We start from the raw sequence: 5310 nt of genomic DNA, 5'->3' as shown, positions 1-5310 counted from the left end.
CTAAATTGAAGACATGTGCCTCATTAGCATTGGCCATTAAGTTTGACGTTAGCTAAAATCGTTAGCATTTATAAGTTGGTTATCAGATCTAAAAGACGAAGAAATGCTGAATATTCTGCATTCAGGGTTTAAGACTTTAATACCTTCTTAAAGGGACTCTCACCTTTGTTGCATTTTTACACTTTTTTTGGATAAGGTTAAATTGGTATTAATAAGCTAATAACACTCTAATATGCAAGACAGACCCACCAGGAGTAAAAACAAACAATTATTTTACTCTCATAATGTTATAACTGGGCAGAGTATTTAAAAGATGTTAATCCGCTGTCCACTAGGTGGCAGCAACCCTTTGTTGTTACGGTTGAGTTAACCTATGAGTGAGGCACAGAACAAGTTCAGTCAGCCATGTGCCCTTGTTTACCATGTTACGTATGCTGCACACTGTGTTCGTCAGGAACGAAATAAAGCTCCTTAATTGTGCAATAAGAAGCCTCCCGTGAGTTACTACATAAATGGCGACGAGGATAAACTAAAGCCGATGCCTCGTGGGGATGCAAGCAAAACAGTAAGACTGTAAAGTTGCTAGTTCAAATCTGAATTGGACGTTCCCCGGGAACGATCATGGCGGCGGCCTTGGTAGGGAGCACCGCTCCGTTCGACAGTGAGACGCAGACGCGGGAAGAATATTGTGAGGTTCTCCACCATTTCTTTGAGGCTAATGGAATCACAGATGCAAGTCGGCAGAAAGCTATATTGCTCAGTTCAGTGGGAAGTCAGACGTACAGCCTCGCGAGGAACCTTGTCAGTCCCGCCAAGCCCGGAGACAAGACGTTTGCCGAACTGGTCAAGATTTTAAAGGAACATTTCAACCCCAAACCCAGCGAGATTGTGCAGCGGTTCAAGTTTAATTCCAGACAAAGGAAGCTTGAGGAAACGGTAATGGAATACATCGCTGTGCTAAGGAAGTTAGCACTGGATTGCAACTATGGAGACAAGTTGTCGGAGATGCTACGCGACAGACTGGTTTGTGGGATCGGAGATGACCGCATTCAGCGCCGACTGTTGTCAGAGCCGGATTTGACCTTTGAGAAAGCACTGAAGCTGGCACAAGCCATTGAGACAGCCAGCAAGGATGTAAAGGATTTACAGTCTCTGGAGTCGACACACTCACACATGAGGGCACCTCAAGCAGTGCACAAAATGTCTACAAAGCAGTTCCCCACTAAGCAGCAGCACCAGAATAACGCTTGTTACAGGTGTGGAGGTGAGCAGCACAGGGCCGGGGACTGTAGGTTTATTAAGGAAACCTGTCATAAGTGTGGGAAAATGGGCCACATTCAAAAAGTGTGTAGGTCAGGTGGCTCAGTTAGCGCTTCACAGGCTAGAGGGGGTGGGGTACCAACAGGGAAGTATGGGAAACCTCAAGGAACACATTATGTCAGCCAGGGGGAGGGCGACATAGACGAAGATGAAGTCATGTTCACACTGTACAAACTAGAACAACTAGACATACCAGCAGAGGAGCCATTTATTCAGACATTGACTGTTAATGGAGAGAAACAGCAATTTGAAATGGACTCGGGGTGTGGGGTAACAGTAGTGAACCACTCTGTGTACAAAACCTTATGGGGGAAGGAGGTGCCAGAGCTACGCTCCTGTAGAGTGAGGCTTAAAACATATACGGGACATAAAGTAAATGTTGTGGGAGCAGCAGTGGTTAAAGTACAGCATAAACAGCTAGTAGAGAACTTACCATTGGTAGTGGTGGCAGGTTCAGGCCCTAGTCTAGTAGGCAGGTACTGAATTAGGAGGCTAGGTTTACAGTGGAAACCAGAACCCCAGATCCACCATGTTCGGACAGAGACCCCAGAGAAGGCACAGAGGAGACCAGAGCCACAGATACTCCAGGTTAAAGACGAGACCTTGGGGGAGATACTGGGGGAGTTTGGGGAGGTTTTCAAAGACGAACTAGGGAGATTCAGAGGCCCCCCAGCAAGAATATATGTGGACAAGGAAGCAGCCCCCAGGTTTTTTAAAGCCAGACCCGTCCCATACGCCATGAGAGGGAGAGTTGAGGCTGAACTCGACCGTCTCCTTGCCGAGAAGATAATTTAACCAGTAAAATATGCTGAGTGGGCAGCGCCGGTGGTCCCTGTGTTGAAGCCAGATGACACAGTAAGGCTATGCGGAGACTACAAACTGACAGTGAACCAGATCTCAAAACTGGAGCAGTATCCAATCCCCAGAATTGAGGACCTGTTTGCCATTCTTTCAGGTGGACAAAAATTTACAAAGTTAGATCTGAGTCACGCCTACCACCAGATTCCGTTGGATGAGGAAGCAAAAAAGTATGTAACTGTAAATACACACAAAGGCTTGTTCACATACAGAGTGCTACCTTTTGGCGTTTCATCATGTCCGGCTATTTTCCAACGTACCATGGAAGGACTACTGCAGGGCATCCCTCGTGTGGCCATCTTCCTGGATGACATCCTGCTGACGGGAAAAGACGACAAAGAGCACCTAAAGACTCTGACTATGGTGCTGAAACGGCTACAGGAGGCCGGTCTACGGCTCAAGAGGACCAAGTGTGTGTTCATGAGTGAGGAAGTGATATTTTTGGGTCACAAAGTGGATGCAACAGGACTGCACCCAGTGCATGAGAAGGTGGAAGCAATCAGAGAGGCACCATCACCTTCAAATGTGACAGAGTTGAAGGCATATCTGGGACTGTTAAACTATTACAACAAGTTCCTACCAAATCTGTCTACTGTCCTTGCTCCGGTGCACAAACTGCTACAAAAATACACAAAGTGGCAGTGGGGAGATGCACAACTAGCAGCCTTTGAAAAATCTAAAGAACTCATGCAGTCAGCTCAGGTGCTTGTGCATTACGATCCAGAGAAGGACATTGTGCTGTCATGTGATGCGTCACCATACGGGGTAGGTGCCGTACTGTCACACCACATGCCAGATGGAGCTGAAAGACCCATAGGTTTCACCTCACGAACACTAAACACAGCAGAAAAAAACTACTCACAACTGGATAAGGAAGGGCTCGCTGTGATGTTTGGAATACAACGCTTCCACAAATACATTTATGGACGGAAATTCACTATAGTGACAGACCACAAGCCCTTGTTGTCACTTTTCAATGAGATGAAAGCAGTACCACAAATGGCCTCGCCCAGGATCCAAAGGTGGGCTGTAACACTGAGAGCCTACGAATACACAATAGTGTATAAGGAAGGAAAACATCACAGCAATGCAGACGCTCTCAGCCGCCTTCCTTTGCCAGATACACCAAAAGTGGAGACGTCGGAAGAGAGGGTTCTCATGCTGGAGAGCTCTGACATCACACTTGTGACATCTGATCAAGTGGAAGCATGGACAGACAAAGATCCAGTACTGTCGAGAGTGAGAGAAATGGTTTGCGACGGCTGGTCAGCAAAAGAAAAGGGGGAGGAGTTTGCCCCTTATGAGGTGAGGAAACTTGAACTTAGTATTCAAAATGGCTGTGTAATGTGGGGGTCGAGAGTGGTTGTGCCAAAACCAGGCCAAGGAAGTGTCATGAGACAACTTCATCAATGCCACCCAGGAGTGTCCAGGATGAAAGCATTGGCTAGGAGTTACGTTTGGTGGCCGAAGCTGGACAAAGACGTGGAGGATACAGTAAAGGCCTGTACAACATGTCAGGAGCATCGCAACGTCCCGGCACCAGCTCCGTTACACCCCTGGGATTGGCCCGACAAGCCCTGGAGTCGTATTCACGTGGATTATGCCGGACCGTTCATGGGAAAAATGTTTTTTGTGCTCATAGATGCACATTCAAAATGGATGGACGTGTATCCGGTGAACTCTGCCACTTCAGCCACCACAATTGAGTGCCTGCGTACCAGTTTCAGTAACCATGGACTACCTGAGTTGTTGGTGTCTGATAATGGCACTTGTTTCATCAGCACAGAGTTCAACGTGTTTCTAAGTAAAAATGGAATCCGTCATGTGACCTCTGCACCCTACCATGCCTCCAGTAACGGGTTAGCAGAGAGAGGGGTACAAACATTTAAGAGAATGATGAAAAAATGTCCAGAAGGCACGCTGACAGCTAAAGTAGCCAGAGTGTTATTCAGCTACAGAGTGACACCTCACACTACAACAGGCCTTTCACCAGCAGAGCTGCTTCTCGGGAGGAAGCTACGTTGCACTTTGGATTCAATCCACCCAGACCTAAACAATAGAGTGCAGAAAAAACAAGAAAGACAAATAAAAGATCACGACAAAAAGGCAAAAGAACGCTGTTTTAAAACAGGAGATTCAGTGCTGACCCAGAACTTCAGTTTTGGACCCAAGTGGATTCCAGGAATCATTGAGTCAGTGACGGGACCAGTGTCATACAAGGTGATGCTGGGTGATGAGAGAATAGTGAGGAGACATGTGGATCAGATTCTTGATCACCACCAGATACCAGAAAGGGGCAATGAAAAACAACAGACTGTTTCAACTCAGCCCAACAAAAAAGATGAAGCATGGCTGGATGCTGAGGAGGTTGTGCTTAGTGGTGAACAGTTGGAAGAGCCAGCAGCAACAGAAGCTGTAGGAAGTTCAGACCAAAGAGCTGTGGCAAACCAAACTCCAGTGAAGCGACTGGCCAAAAGGGAAACTAAGTTGCCCAGTTATCTTATAGACTTCCAGTTGAACTAAGAGAAAGACTCATTGATAAGTGGGTCTTAATATGGACACCTAATCAAACAAGAAAAGAAACTGATGTGTTTGTATTGTTAGAATGTTTAAAGAGAAGAAAAATAATAATAATAATTGTAACCTGCTTAAGGAGGGAGGGATGTTATAACTGGGCAGAGTATTTAAAAGATGTTAATCCGCTGTCCACTAGGTGGCAGCAACCCTTTGTTGTTACGGTTGAGTTAACCTATGAGTGAGGCACAGAACAAGTTCAGTCAGCCATGTGCCCTTGTTTACCATGTTACGTATGCTGCACACTGTGTTCGTCAGGAACGAAATAAAGCTCCTTAATTGTGCAATAAGAAGCCTCCCGTGAGTTACTACACATAATATTTAGTGAAAACTTCAACCAATAAAATTCTTCGGACCGAATGACCTTATTGGCCGACAGACCTGTCTGTTTGCTGCATGGATATATAAGGTTTTCCGTCTGCTTCTTGTGGCGCATTCGGGCCCGCGTCATCAAGGCGCGTCCTCAACTAGAGGGTTTGTTTTGATTCCACGGCAGACAGTAGCGAGTAGCGACTGACGATGGCAGACCAAAGTGGTCCACGGCGTACTGAAACTGCA

General features: G+C 46.4%; 1 pseudogene; it reads left to right on the top strand.

Moving 5' to 3' along the window:
* The first annotated feature begins 621 nt into the window (after positions 1–621).
* Positions 622–4789, top strand: LOC132462634 (uncharacterized protein K02A2.6-like; annotated as a pseudogene).
* The last annotated feature ends 521 nt before the right edge of the window (positions 4790–5310 follow it).

Source organism: Gadus macrocephalus, chromosome 8 (genome assembly GCF_031168955.1).
Source record: "Gadus macrocephalus chromosome 8, ASM3116895v1".
NCBI classification, from domain to species: Eukaryota; Metazoa; Chordata; class Actinopteri; order Gadiformes; family Gadidae; genus Gadus; species Gadus macrocephalus.
The sequence above is the reverse complement of the archived record's forward strand: the minus strand, read 5'-3'. Positions and strand labels throughout refer to the sequence as shown.